Raw genomic sequence first — 14,369 nt, forward strand, 5'->3', positions numbered from 1 at the left:
TAGAAAGTGAAGAATAATCATAATTGAGTTTTGATAGTGATCTTGAGGTGGTTGAAGCTCTACTAGTAAGGAAATATTCTAGAGGCAAAGGGAAATACAAAGGTAAGGTTCGTTTGATCTATTTTTCATGTGAGGAAATTGGTCATATTGCTGCTAGGTGCCCAAACAAGCAAAACAAGGATGAGAAGAAAAGTCACAAGTGCAATGGCAAGAAAGACTTCAAATCATTCAAGGACAAAGGTAAGAAAATATGTTTCATGGCTAAAGATTCTAAGGATTTTGACAATAGTGAAGATGAAATTGTTTACATTGTTGTGAAAGATGAATCTGATAATGATGAGGAAGATAAGATGGCACTTATCTCTCATGTGAGAAAAAATGATACATGGATCATAGATAGTGGTTGCTCTCATCATATGACTGGTGATAAAATAAAATTTGAACATTTTGAAGACTATGATGGTGGTAGTGTGAGATTTGGTAATAATGAACCTTGTTGCACAAAAGGAAGAGGTAAAATCTCACTAACCAAAGAGCTTGTATGTGATAATGCCTATTGGGTTGAAGATCTAAAATACAATTTGTTGAGTGTGGCACAACTAATCAATATTGGATTCAAAGTGGAATTCACGCATGGAAAAGTAAGACTATTAGATAACAAAGGCAAACTTATTGCATTAGGCATACAGAAAAAAGGTAAATTGTTCTATCTTCAACTTGGTGAATGTTCATGTTTTATTGCTCAAGTTGAAGAAAGTTGGTTATGGCACAGAAGGTTATTTCATGTGAATTTTGATAACCTAGTAAAGATAAGAAAATTTAGGAAAGTAAGAGGCATTCCTAGTATAAAGAAACCTGAGGTTGGTTTATGCAAGAATTTTTAGATTGGTAAGATGGGAAAGACTTGCTTTAAAAGTAAAAATTATCAGTCTGAAGAAATTTTAGAAATTGTGCATACTGATTTGTGTGGACCTATTGGAATTGAGAGTTATACTGGAGAAAAGTTCTTCATTCTTTTTGTTGATGACTACTCTAGAATGATGATTATCATGTATCTAAGAGAGAAATCAGAAGAATTTGAGAAGTTCAAATGGTATTTGGCCAAAGTAGGGTAGGAAATAGGGAAAAGACTAAAATGCTTGAGGTGAGATAGAGGTGGTGAATTCATCTCCCATGAATTCAATAACTTTTGCATTGAAAGGGGAATTAAAATATAGGTATCAGCACCTGGAACTCCCTAGCAAAATGGAATAGCTAAAAGGAGGAATAGATTTATCATGGACTATGCAAGAACTCTAATGATTGAAAAGAACATTGCTACCAAATACTAGAAGGAAGGTATCAACACTGTAGTTCATACCTTAAACTAAGTACATCTAAAGAAGGACTCATTCAAAACCCCCTATGAGTTATGATATGGCTATAAACCTAATGTAAGTTACCTAAAATTATTTGAAAGTAAATGTTACATTTTGAAAGAATCTAGGAAAGATAAATTTGATGTAAAGGGTGCATATTTTTGGGATATTCTTGCAAGAGTAAGGCATATAGATGTTTGAATTTTTCTACTCACAAAGTCATAGAAAGTGCACATGTGAAAGTTGATGAGTTTGTAGAAAGGACTGAAGAAGAAAGCAAAAAGGAACTAGAAGATTATAGGAGATTTGTTTTCATTAAACCTGATATAGTGCAAGAAGTTCAATCTAAGTTGAAGGAACTTGAGTCACATTTTGATGCTACAGAGCCAATGCCTACTGAGTCTAAAGGACCCAAGCAATAGTCAGATCAACTAGAAACAGAAGTTGAAACTCAAAATGAAGATAGTGGAACTTAGTCAAAATGCAAGGAACTTGTATTATCAAAATATGTCAGGAGACATCATGCACCAAATCAGATTATTGGAGAAAAATCTGAAGTTACTATGACAAGAAGTAAGTTAAAAGGTACTTGTTTACTTGCTGATTTTGAACCTAGAAATTTTAAAGATGCATTAGAAAATGAAAGTTGGATTGAGGCTATGAATGAAGATATAGAGAAAATAGAGAAGAACAAAGATAAAAATGTGATTGGAACTAAGTGGGTATTCATAAATAAGTTGAATGAAGATGGTAAGTTATCAAGAAATAAGGCTAGACTGGTATGTAAAGGCTACTCTCAAGAAGAAGGAATAGACTATGGAGAGACTTTTTCTCCTATTGCAAGACTGGAAGGTGTCAGGACCTTAATAGATTTAAGGTATATCAAATGGATGTCAAATCTACATTCCTCAATGGTATTCTTGATAAATAAATCTACATTGAATAGCTTGGAGGTTTTGTTGATCTAGACAAGAAGGACATGGTTTGCAAATTACACAAAGCATTGTATGGTTTGAAACAAGCCCTAGAGCATGGTATGAAAGATTGCATAACTATCTTATTCAGATTGGTTTTTAAAGAACTAATGATAATAGTAGCTTGTATATCAAGGAAGGACCAGATAACAAGATTGTTTTGGCATAAATATTTTTGGATGATACTTTTTTATAGGAAATGATGATCTATGCAAAGAATTTTTAGAGAAAATGAAGAAGGAATTTGAAATGTCTATGTTTGGTGAGATTTAATTCTTTGATGGTCTTCAAATTTAGTAGAGCAAGAATGGTATCTACATTACTCATTCAAAATACATCAAGGAGATACTCAAGAAATTTTGTATGGAAGATTGTAAGCCAATTGGAACTCCCATGTGTACCAGACTAAAGCTTACCAAGGATGATGAATTAAAAGAGGTAGATCAGACCTTATATAGATCAATGATTGGAAAGTTGCAGTATGTAGTTCATACAAGCCCTGATATTAATCTTGCAATAGGAATTGTGGCAAGATTTTCAGTAAAACCAAGAGAAAATCACATGATGGCAATCAAGAGGATCTTGAGATACTTGAAAGGCACTGAAGATTATAGATTGTGGTATAAATTTGGAGGTAATCTAGACTTGAAAATGTTTATTGATGTTGATTGGGCATGAAACATTGATGATAGAAAGAGTACAAGTGGAGGAGCATTCTTTCTTGGAAAGAGGTTGGTTTCTTGGACAAGTAAAAAGCAAAATTGTACATCCCAATCTATGGCAGAAGCTGAGTATGTTGCAACAACAGTGAACTATTCTAATATTGTTTGTTTGAAACAATTATTGGAAGGCATGAAGATTGAGATCAAAGAACTAGTTGTTATGTTTTGTGACAATACAAGTGCAATCAACATATCTAAGAATTCAGTAATGCATTAAAAAACCAAGCACATTGCAATAAATTATCACTTTGTTAGAGAATTGGTGTAGGACAAGGAGATCAAATTGGAATATGTCCATACAAAAGAAAAAATTGCTGACATATTCACCAAGCCATTATATAAGGATGCATTCTTGTATCTAGGAGGTAAGCTAGGGTTCATTCCCCTATCTAAGGCTCACTAAAATAAAGTTTTAGTGATGCATCAATAGGAACCAAGTTGAAGATCTATCAGTTGATGTAGCATAAGTCATGGAAACATTGCATATGAATTAGTACTCAAGGTACATTGCTACTCATTTGGTATGTGTTGTCTTTGGCATGTGTTGTCAAAGAGGGAGAGTGTACTATCAGTGTATTGTCATATTTTTAAAATTTGAATTTGATTATGGAAAGTTTGTTGTTTGAAAAGAAGCTATGTAATTGCTTCTCAAAAGGAGATTACTGTATTGGAGAAGTTTGTGGCATAAAATCTAAGTGGGAGAAATGTTTTGTTAGAAAAGACTTATTTTCAAATTTCATCTGTTATGACATGTTGTGTTGCCATCAATGCCAAAGAGGGAGATTGTTGGATACAATTTTTCAATTGTGTTTTGTCTTTGATGTTATACAAATGTCATATCAGTTATCAAATAGAGTCTACCGAGCTTAGTTGGTCAGCAAAGCAAATTATAGAGTCTACCGAGCATTCCTGAAAGTTACTCTATAGAAAATAGTTTCTACCAAGCTCACAAGGTTAGTGAAGGAAATTTAGTGTTTACCAAGTTCACTCAGTCTCCAAAGGATTTTGCAAAATTTGCAGAGTTCACTAAGCTTTAGTCGGTTAACACTGGAAATCATTTTCAAAATAGTGTTTACCGAGCAAGGTTGGCCAATGAAGCATTTCATTGTTTTGAGAAATAAAGTTTAATTTTTTCATGTAATAAATGTAGCTGACTGATGTAATAATTATTGGTAATTGTAATTTGTAAATGAGCCAACTGGTAATTTGTAAGGTATAAATAAAAGGTCAAGTTGTGAATTCAAAAGTATGGATGGATGAATAAGCGAGCATACAAGTGTATTGATTGTGAAGAGGAAAGTGTGAGAAAATTTTGAAGAAGGATCAGATATCATTGAGGAGCAGCAAAGTTGTATTTGATTAGAGAGGACCTAGTTAAGAAAAATAGAGATCTGTGTTAGTAAATTTTAGTTGCATCTCATTCAAATCAACTCATTGTTACTTTCTGACAATTGTAGCAGTGATTTCCTAAATCTCTTAACAAAGTTGGTTTAATAGCCATTTTGTAAATCTTCTAACAACATGGATAGTTCTACTGAATTGTTCTAAAATTCTCTAGCAAGGCCACTCCTAGCAAGGTGATTAAATCCTTTAACAAGGTCACACCTCACAGTGTGTTTTTGTAACCTTTAACAAGGCTGGCTTCTAATAGGGCTCACTTCAAAAGAGTGAAAATTGGTAGCTAGTTACTTGGTGGTTTAGGTTTTCACGTTAAATTTGGTGTCTCTTGTGTTTATGTTATTTTTTTATGCATGCATGTTAAATCTCTATGAATGTTTAAGTTTAGTTAAAGATAACTTTCAGTACATCTACCGAGTTACAACATTTTTCTATGTGGCTACCGAGTGACAACAGTAACTAGTTTTAAGACATCCAAGGGCTCTATGGATTTTTTTTTGTGGTAAATGATTCACTTCCCCCCCCCTCTCAGTTACTCCATCTATATTTCCAATAAGGGAAACTTCAGTGTATGCCAAGTGTTGAAAACATAATGGAAGCTGGGTAAAGCATAATTTCTCAAAGAGATGAGCGGATAGTTGTAAATACACTAAGCATTAAATGCTATGAAAATAGGGTATATGTTTGCATTTTGAATCATTTTTCACCATTGTGATCAAAGAGAAAAAGACAAAGAAGAGTGCAAAATAATTTCCAAGTAGAATTTCAAGCATTTGAGCAGATTTCTACAAAGATTCAGCATAGATTCCTTGATTCTGAGGTATTTATACTAGTGCTAAGCTACATAGTTTCAAAATTTATTTTTGTTCAAACCCTAGTTCAAAGAAATGGCCTCCAGTTCTAGGAAACCTTAGGAGAAAGAGCCATTTGAAGTTCAACTAGTGTCAAATGAAGTTAAGCAACCTAATTTTTGACCTATCCTTGAAGTTGCCTACAAAAATGACCTAGTCAGAGCCCTATCTGTAATTCCTCTTATGGTAGTAATGGTGCAAGATGTTAGGAGATGTTATAACTAAAAGATAGCAGCCATTGGAGATATGGAGATTAGGGAAGCATATGATAAATTGTGTGAAAATGGAGTTTTGAAGGAAGAGTTTCAAATTGTTGAGAGGAAGGGCTTAACCCGTGCCCTAGAATTCCCTACTATTTTCAAAATTGAATGGATCAGAATAGTGTTGAGTAGGATTCATGATGGAAGTTTGTGGTTAGAAGATGGCCCAATCAAGATATCAAAGAGGATTGTTCATAGAGTAACAGGGTATCCAACCCTAGATCGGCCTAAAACCCAAGGCGTGACTCCAAATAATCTATTGAAAAGAATACATGACCCAAATGAAACAAGAGAGGTATGACCATAGATACTATTAAGGATCTATCAGACTCAAAAGTGTACCATGCATTACAGTAGATGTTGGCTACAAACTAGTTAAAAAGGATCATACTTATGATCTAGCTGCATTGCAACTGTAGCAAATCAATGACAACTTAGGAGCTATAAGAAGAACAAAGGGAGCCCAAATGTAAATTTGGTTCAATTTTGATTTGTATATTTTTCTATGTACAAAATGAGTTCCCATCCTTTGGAAAAGTTAGCTGGAAAACAAACAAGTCCATAGTAACCCAGGTGAATGAATACATTGAACAAATGGGGGCAAATTTTGAGACACTCGTGACTAGTTATTTTAAAGATTTCAATAATTCAATGAAGTAGAGACTTAGGATTCCAGTCTCACTTGTGGAGAAGAACACAGATGACATCTATTTTCTTGTGGATATTGATTATACTTACATTCAAGTAGCCATATCGAGGGTTAGATCGCTTAGACCTTTGGGTTATGAAATAAACATTGATGAGGCATCTATAGCCATAACAACTCTACTAGTAGAGGAAGTGGATAAGAGTGCATCACATTTTGACACATATGATGTGGTGAGATCTAAAGTAGATATGGAGTTGAAGATAGCTTCTACACTAAAGAAAAAGGATAAATTAGTAAAGAAGCTCAAGGCCAAATTTGGAGAAGGCACAATAGAGGCAGAGGAGGTAGAAGAAGATGAAGAGGTAGATATGATGAAGAGGAACAAGGGCAAGGGCCACTAGCATTAACCCAAGGCATGGGTAAGGATTCTGAAGAAGATGAAGGTGCTGAGTAGGAAGCACCTAAAGCAAAACCCAAGAAGAGGAAGGCACAGAAACAACCTATTGCATAGCCAAAAGGAAAAAAGAAGGCTAAGCCAAGCCCGTCCAAGCCTGGCCAAACCTACCACTAGGGTAGATAAAAGGGCTACAACAAAGGTAGCCAAGGAATAGGTAAAGCAGAAAGCAACACAATAGGGAGGGCCAGTAGAGAAAAAGAGGAGAAAATATGTGGCACCTCCAAAGTTAGATGAGGAGAGGACAAAATTTGATAATGAACAATTCAGAGTGGTAAGTCATACCACTAAGTCTGACTTAGAAAATGTTTGTGACAATGTTAGGGATAATGTAGATTTGACTAGATTAAAAACTATTAATATCAATAAGATAAGTAGAGAGGAGAAAAACATAGTGGAAGAATCGGTCTACACTATGAAGGTCAAGTTCAAGAATACCATGCCCAAGGAGCTATATAAAATTGTAGAGAATAAATCAAATTATTGCCTAAAAATGGAGAAAGAAATAAGAGAGTCAACATTGGCTCGTGTGATGCCTAAGCTTACAAAAGGTCAAATAAGTAAGGCAAGAAAAAATCATGGGAGCAAGTTTGTACCCAAATACAAAGCTTTCAAAATTCTACAAAATAAGATTGAAGATGTTATAAAGAAGTCCATACAAATGTGGAAATTGATTTATGGGCTGACTAACTAGTACATTTGAGACCTTTTTTCGACCATTATTGGTTGAAATTTTGACCCAATTTTTGACCAAACTTCGACCAACTTCGACCAACCCATTGTTCAAAAATTTTTTGGTCAAAATTTTGACCAAAATATTGGTCGAAAAAATTCCATAGCCATGGTGCAAGTTCTGCCAGGAATTGTTCAAAATTTTGACCAATGAAGGTAGAAAATTTCAACCAATAAAGGTAGAAATTTTGACCAATGGAGGTAGAAAATTTTGACCAATAAAGGTAGAAATTTTGACCAATGAAGGTAGAAAATTTTGACCAATAAAGGTAGAAATTTCGACCAATGAAGGTAGAAAATTTTGACCAATGAAGGTCAAAAATTTTGACCAATGAAGGTAGAAATTTCTACCAACGCTTGGGTGTAAATTTTTTTTTCAGGCATTCTATAAAATAGCTCACATCCCTACGTATGATATGACATTTTGCATGCATCCTGCACTCTCTCATCCGGCTGATGATGGATTATGGAGAGTGATCTAAAACGATGATGCTAAAAAACACACACAATCAAATCCAAAATGGACTTGCATTACAAATGGATTGTGGAAATTTGATATTGTTAATTTTACATGCATGTCTACCAGGACAATCACAACTTAAACATCTACATACATACATACATACATACATACATACATACATACATACATACATACATACATACATACATATATGTATGTATGTATGTATGTATGTATGTATGTATGTATATGTTTAAGTTGTGATTGTCCTGGTAGACATGCATGCAAAATTAACAATATCAGATTTCCACAATCCATTTGTAATGCAAGTCCATTTTGGATTTGATTGTGCGTGTTTTTTAGCATCATCCTTTTAGATCACTCTCTGTAATCCATCATCAGCCCGATGAGAGAGTGCAGGATGCATGCAAAATGTCATACCATACATAGGGATGTGAACTGTTTTATAGAATGCTTGAAAAACATCAACAATAACTAATCAAATTGTCATAAACACCGATAGTAACTAATATGTTTCTTCATTAATATGCCCAATACAATAAGAAAACTTGGTAACTATGCACAACAAGTTATACGCTAAAAGGAAATCATTTAGGAGATATAGAATTTGAACAACCATGTGTTAAGATTCTACAATTTGTATCACTTGCCTAAGTTTGACAGTTGAGAATAATTTTTTCATCCTCCCTATAGTATGTTTTGATGGCTTGCACATCCACAAAATTTTTAGTGTCTCAAATTTTTAGAATATGAATTGTTTGGTAGTGAATGGACATGATTAACAATAAATCATCATATAAAAAGACTCCAATGTGAAGCATGAATAGCAAAGGAAATGAATATGGGTGATAGGAAAGAGAATTCAATAATAGAGGCTCTTAACTTTAGTTATAGTCATGATATGGGTGATGCACAACTGCCTCCTAGATTTATGTTCCATCCCACTGATGAAGAGCTCATAACACATTATCTCATTAGAAAGGTTTTTGATAGAAATTTCACAGGAAGGGCCATTGCTGAAGTGGACCTCAACAAGTGTGAGCCTCAAGGAGGGTTCAATTCCCTCCTTTATTATTCACTATGCATATAATACACACTAATACATTATACTTTATGCTCTCAACATTTTCTTGATTAGAAGGCCTAGAGCTGGGACCCCAACACCTGTGATCCATTAAAAATATTGAATTTAGTTATTGTGCCAAAAAAGTAACTTTCAAGGGATATTCCAAATATATATATAGAATGACAACACTCCAAAAGTGTAGAACCGTATCCTTTATAAATCCATTATACTTCTGTTGTATAAGAAAAGTTATAGCTTGACATGTAAAACCTACTCATAATGACCTATACTACCATTGAAGGGTCCCATATTTCTATCCCTTTACAATACCTTAGGCTAGTAAATAGGAGTTCTTCTCAAGTGTGCAACCAATAGAGCCCAATAGCTATAGCATGTATTTAGTTTAGAGTTCATCATGAGACCTGTTGTACCTATAGATTTATATATATAACATATATATCTAGTGATAAGTAGATTAAATCTTGGATTTCTATATCACTAAATCAAAATGGTATCATAGAAGATGATGTCCAACAAGGGTAACTACAACATTCCAAGGTGATCTATAGAGGTTTGGTCATTAGACAGTAATAAGACATCACAATTGTAGATTGCACCGGCTTGATCAACTTCTTGCACTAATATCAGCATAAATGAAGAAAACCCAATCCGAGGAAGAAATGTTTGCTTCTAAGAAATCCAAGATTAACTAGCTGATTATTAAGTAGATAATTTAAAAAAAAAAGCATATCGATGTTCTGAATACAATAAGGGCAACAATGCCCAGGAAAAAGGACTAGAATGATTACAAATTTGAAATTTGCCTATTCCAGAGAAAAAATGCATCTCCTCTTTCAATCTTAAAGTTTAGTTAGATAGCTCAAAAGTTAGGAATGATTAGCAGTGCAAGTGTAGCAAGCTGCCCCATCTGGGATTACATGTTCAAACTTAAATGAACCCTTATTAGTTGTAAGAGCCTATTGTTTTCTGAGAAATGCATGCCAAGCATTAGCAATAATCCAGTATCTGTGCAAATACCTACTTCCTTTCTTTGAACCAAAAACCCCATCTTTGGATGACATGCCTGTTATAATGAAATAAATAGAAAAACCTCTTTGTTAACAAGGTGGAAATAGACCAATTGGGCAACAAAAGACCTGAGTACATATTCACACAAACCTTCAGTTCCAGCCTTTGATCGATCATCAAGATTGATAATTTCTCCCCGTACAAATGCTTTGCCACCAAGTACATCATCTGCTTTGAAAGATTCCACAAACTCTTCATAAAAGCGAGCTACTTCTTCATTTTCTCTCTGCACCGCAAGAACAAATCATACAAGATAGCTTAACAAGGAGATTATATAATCAAGAAAAAAAAATTCGTTCATGACTAAATTTCAAAGTCAATGATATGTACCTTTTTCTTAGCCTCCTCTTCTTCTCTATGCTTTTGAAATGGGGTCTTCTTCTAAATCACAAAGAATGAAGTCATCTTCTCATCAAACGGTATCTGTTGAAAACATGGTTATTTAAGAACAAGTAGATTTCCACAATCTAGGAGATATTTGCAACTTGTCAATTGTGTAAATATATTTGCATCAACCTTTTAGATAGCAATGACTGGAGTCTCTTCATCTCTTTTTTGAGCTCCAAATCTAGCAATGAAAACATAATGGAAGGTTTTGTCACATAAGTAAATATTTTCCTTACGTACATCAATTAGATGCATTTGAAATATATCATAATACCAAGACTAAGCTTAATAGTTACAAAAAAAATTCACATTGACAGATAGATTATGACCTCTACTTCTAGAATTCCTCCTCCTTTGAATAATGTTAAGTAAATGAGAAAGGAGACTATCCTCCTGGTCTTTGATCTAATCATTATAACCATTGGATTGGATGGAGCTTTGAAAAATTTTCAGCACCTTTAGAAGAGAATCCTTATTCCCAAAAAAATGTGATCAAAGGATGATTTATTCCATTTCTTCATGTTGGGTTTCACAAAGCTAAGTTTCTTGACTAATCTATACATTGCAGTATCATCAATATTGATAGTTCAACTACCTTTAACCTATTTTTGTGATCAGGGAGCTTCAACCAAATCTTTTCAAAGTGGAAAGGGATGACCTTCCCAAGATCTCCAACTAGAAAACAATGGGGAAGTGGTCAGAGTCAATGAGAGAGATAAAAGAGAGCACACATTAGACATTAACCATTCAAGAGAAACAAAGCATGATCCAATCTAACTTAGATATGATCAGTTTCAACCATTCTATTTGATAATGTCTAAGAGCCACTCTAAATGTCCAAATACAAAAGAGCATGATCTTGAATGAAATCCATTAAATCAAAATGGCTATCAATTGGATCTGTGAACCTCTCATCTATCCCATATCTTCTAATGGAGTATTCAACTCTACAATAACCATCCAACACACATCAAGTTTGGAAGATTTGATATAGATGTTAGAAAACCCATCCCCAAGTTCAATCTATGCCTTCCATTTAATAATTACGACATAACAAAAATTAGATAAACTAGTTTCTTATGGAAGTACTATGCTTGAACTCTATATCATTCTTTCGTAATTTAATACACAGATAGACTTCATTTGGGTGGGTCCAAACCTTGATCTTTTGGTATTCTTCATTCTTTGGATCAAAAGAGTTAGTCATACACCACTCATATGCTACAAATAGTTGACCAGGCTTAAGTACTCTTCTTATCTCTTTATAGCAGTCAACCTTACTCACCGGTTATATAAAGTTTGTGAGTATTGAGAATAAGGCATACAAGTGTAGAATACTATAACAACTAAATGAGACACTTATGTCAGCTTCTCAGTCAGTTACAAAAAAACATTTCATGATGAAGCATAAATTGCAGAAATGCAAATTTGTGTATCTTAATCAATGGATAAATTTTGCATACTTACCAAATCTGGGGCATGAAAAGTAGCCTTAATTGCATATATTGCATCAAAAGAATCATTTTCAAAAGGAATCTTCATGAAATCTCCCTACAAATCATATATTACAAATCAATTCTCAAATAAATATACTTTCATGACAAATGATTAGAGAAAGCAGTTAACTGGTAATGAGCAATCTTAAAGCACTTCGATGTTGTGTGTATATATCATTTTTTCACCAATAAGAATTAAGTTGACTTGAACCTCTAATCTATGATGAAACTAGTACATTAATAGTCTCTAATTCAAATTCACTGAGAACTTTTTGCACATGTTATAGAAAAACTTGAATGGTGCAAAGGCTTGTGCAATAGGTAGAGGTCTGCATAGAGAATTGAACAATGATAAAAAACCATTCACCCTGTGTAATAGTGCTAACAAATTGTATAGATCATGTAGAAGCTTTATCAGTAACACACAAACTAAAGTGTTTACCTGAGCTAACACAAGGCACACAGAAAATTCTAATTGAAAGCATAACAGAAGGGCAATAGATACAAGCCTTGAATTTGTTTGATGCGTATCTATTGAAAAATGTTCTAGAAATTTGCAAAAAGATAGATCAAGCCATATACAAAGGAGAAGCCTTGCCTTGCTCCATTTATTCACAAGAAGTCCACTTATTGAAGTAGATTAAAAATTAAAGAAGTAAGAAACTTTGAGTGCAAAATCAAGAGAAATTCAAAGAAATGGTCTAGGCAATCAAAGAATATGCTTTGTTGAGAACGATGGACTCTCCAACACAAGGAATGAAGTTGAAAGTAAAACCACATGCAAAGAGGGTCAAATTGGTCCCAAAAATAGGAAGAAGACCAAAAAATGATAGTATAATCCACTCAAACTAAAACAAGAGACAGCAAAAGTTCTAGTCAAGAAGCTATCTAGGGTGCAGAAATGTGTGAGAAACTATAGGACCAAATAAAATTAATTCCAATTTCTAAATTTGACCTTATAGTTTTGTGTGCTTGCTTCTAATATTATAATTATAATTACTAGTCTGGAGTGAGATTCAACATTGTTTGTCTTGTTACTTGTATAAAACTACTGACAGTATGCAAGATGGTTGATGAGAAGCTATCCAAATAAGTATGATTATGACCATTTCCATGGCAAATACCAAAACATGTTGTTGTAAGGGAAAAGCTTAGAAGGATACATGATACTGATATTAATAAAATAATAATTTATTAATCATATTCTAATTTACATTGTAGAATGCTCATACTAGTTGAGGCAAACATGCATTCCCCGTGTATGCAAGAGAGTTACCAATTTCTCTTTAAATTAGAGTCATCCTATCTCACAGGCTCTAGGGTTGCAAACCCCATATTTGTAACCTATTTTATTCTTCTGACAGACACTTAGCTAGTGTCTGCCAGGTTTCTATGAATAAAGGTATCAAGTTGTGGCTATTACATCTTGTTCTCAAAAAAAGACTTTATTCAAACACTTGATGGGGCACAAGCAATATCTTGAAGGACTGTAAGAGCTGACAAAAACTTGTGTTCAGAAGCATAATTTAGTGCACAGTCAAAATGGAGACAATAGGTTGTTAAACACAAAATGATAGTAAGCATGTAAAAGGAAAATCAAAGTGAAATCAAAGGTCTTATACATCCTAGGGCATCTCAAAATAAAAATAGATAAGTAGAAATATCACTATAGGAAAATCAACGTAAAATAGTACAAAAAAATGATGGGCTAAAGACAACCTAGAGTTAGCTGATTATTAATATCTACTTCATGTTGTTTATATGTAGAATATTTACAAAAAAATGTATATACTCAAGATAACCAGGTGTGATAAAGGACATACCCTATGGCTTGGACATCAAGCATCTGCCCACGACGTTTTCCTAGGAGCTCCACAACAACACCCACATATGTTTTTGGTACTTCAACAATAGCAATCTGCATTTCATTATTTCTAACATATGAGAAGTAATGTTTGATATTGCAAATGCATATAATATATACTGCCATCATCTTTTCATTGTTTTACTCTTTATAGGATTCCACAATCATCAATAGAAATCTAGGATGATGAGGATATTATTGTACCTCATAGGGTTCAAACAATTTATCATTAACTTTTTTTTTTATAACTTTAGGTGGGCCTACCATAAACTCAAATCCTTCCCTCCGCCTACAAGATCAAAATGTCAAAATAATTGTCAAAGGTTCCTTTTGATTGTAAGATGTTTAAGATAAATAGTTGCACAGTGATAAGAAACTAGCTCCATAATTATAATGTGTTGCAGCTTGCAAAACATATTATTGTAATTAATCATATCCAGCATGGAGAAAATAAAAATCCATATACACCTACATGTTCTCAATTAGCATTTTTATATGCAATGTACCCCTCCCACTAACAATGAATGTATCAGTTGTTTCCCCATCTTCAACTTTCATTGCCAAATTCCTCTCAAGTTCACGATA

Source organism: Cupressus sempervirens, chromosome 11 (genome assembly GCF_028749045.1).
Source record: "Cupressus sempervirens isolate cs-2001-9-10 chromosome 11, ASM2874904v1, whole genome shotgun sequence".
Classification (NCBI taxonomy): domain Eukaryota; kingdom Viridiplantae; phylum Streptophyta; class Pinopsida; order Cupressales; family Cupressaceae; genus Cupressus; species Cupressus sempervirens.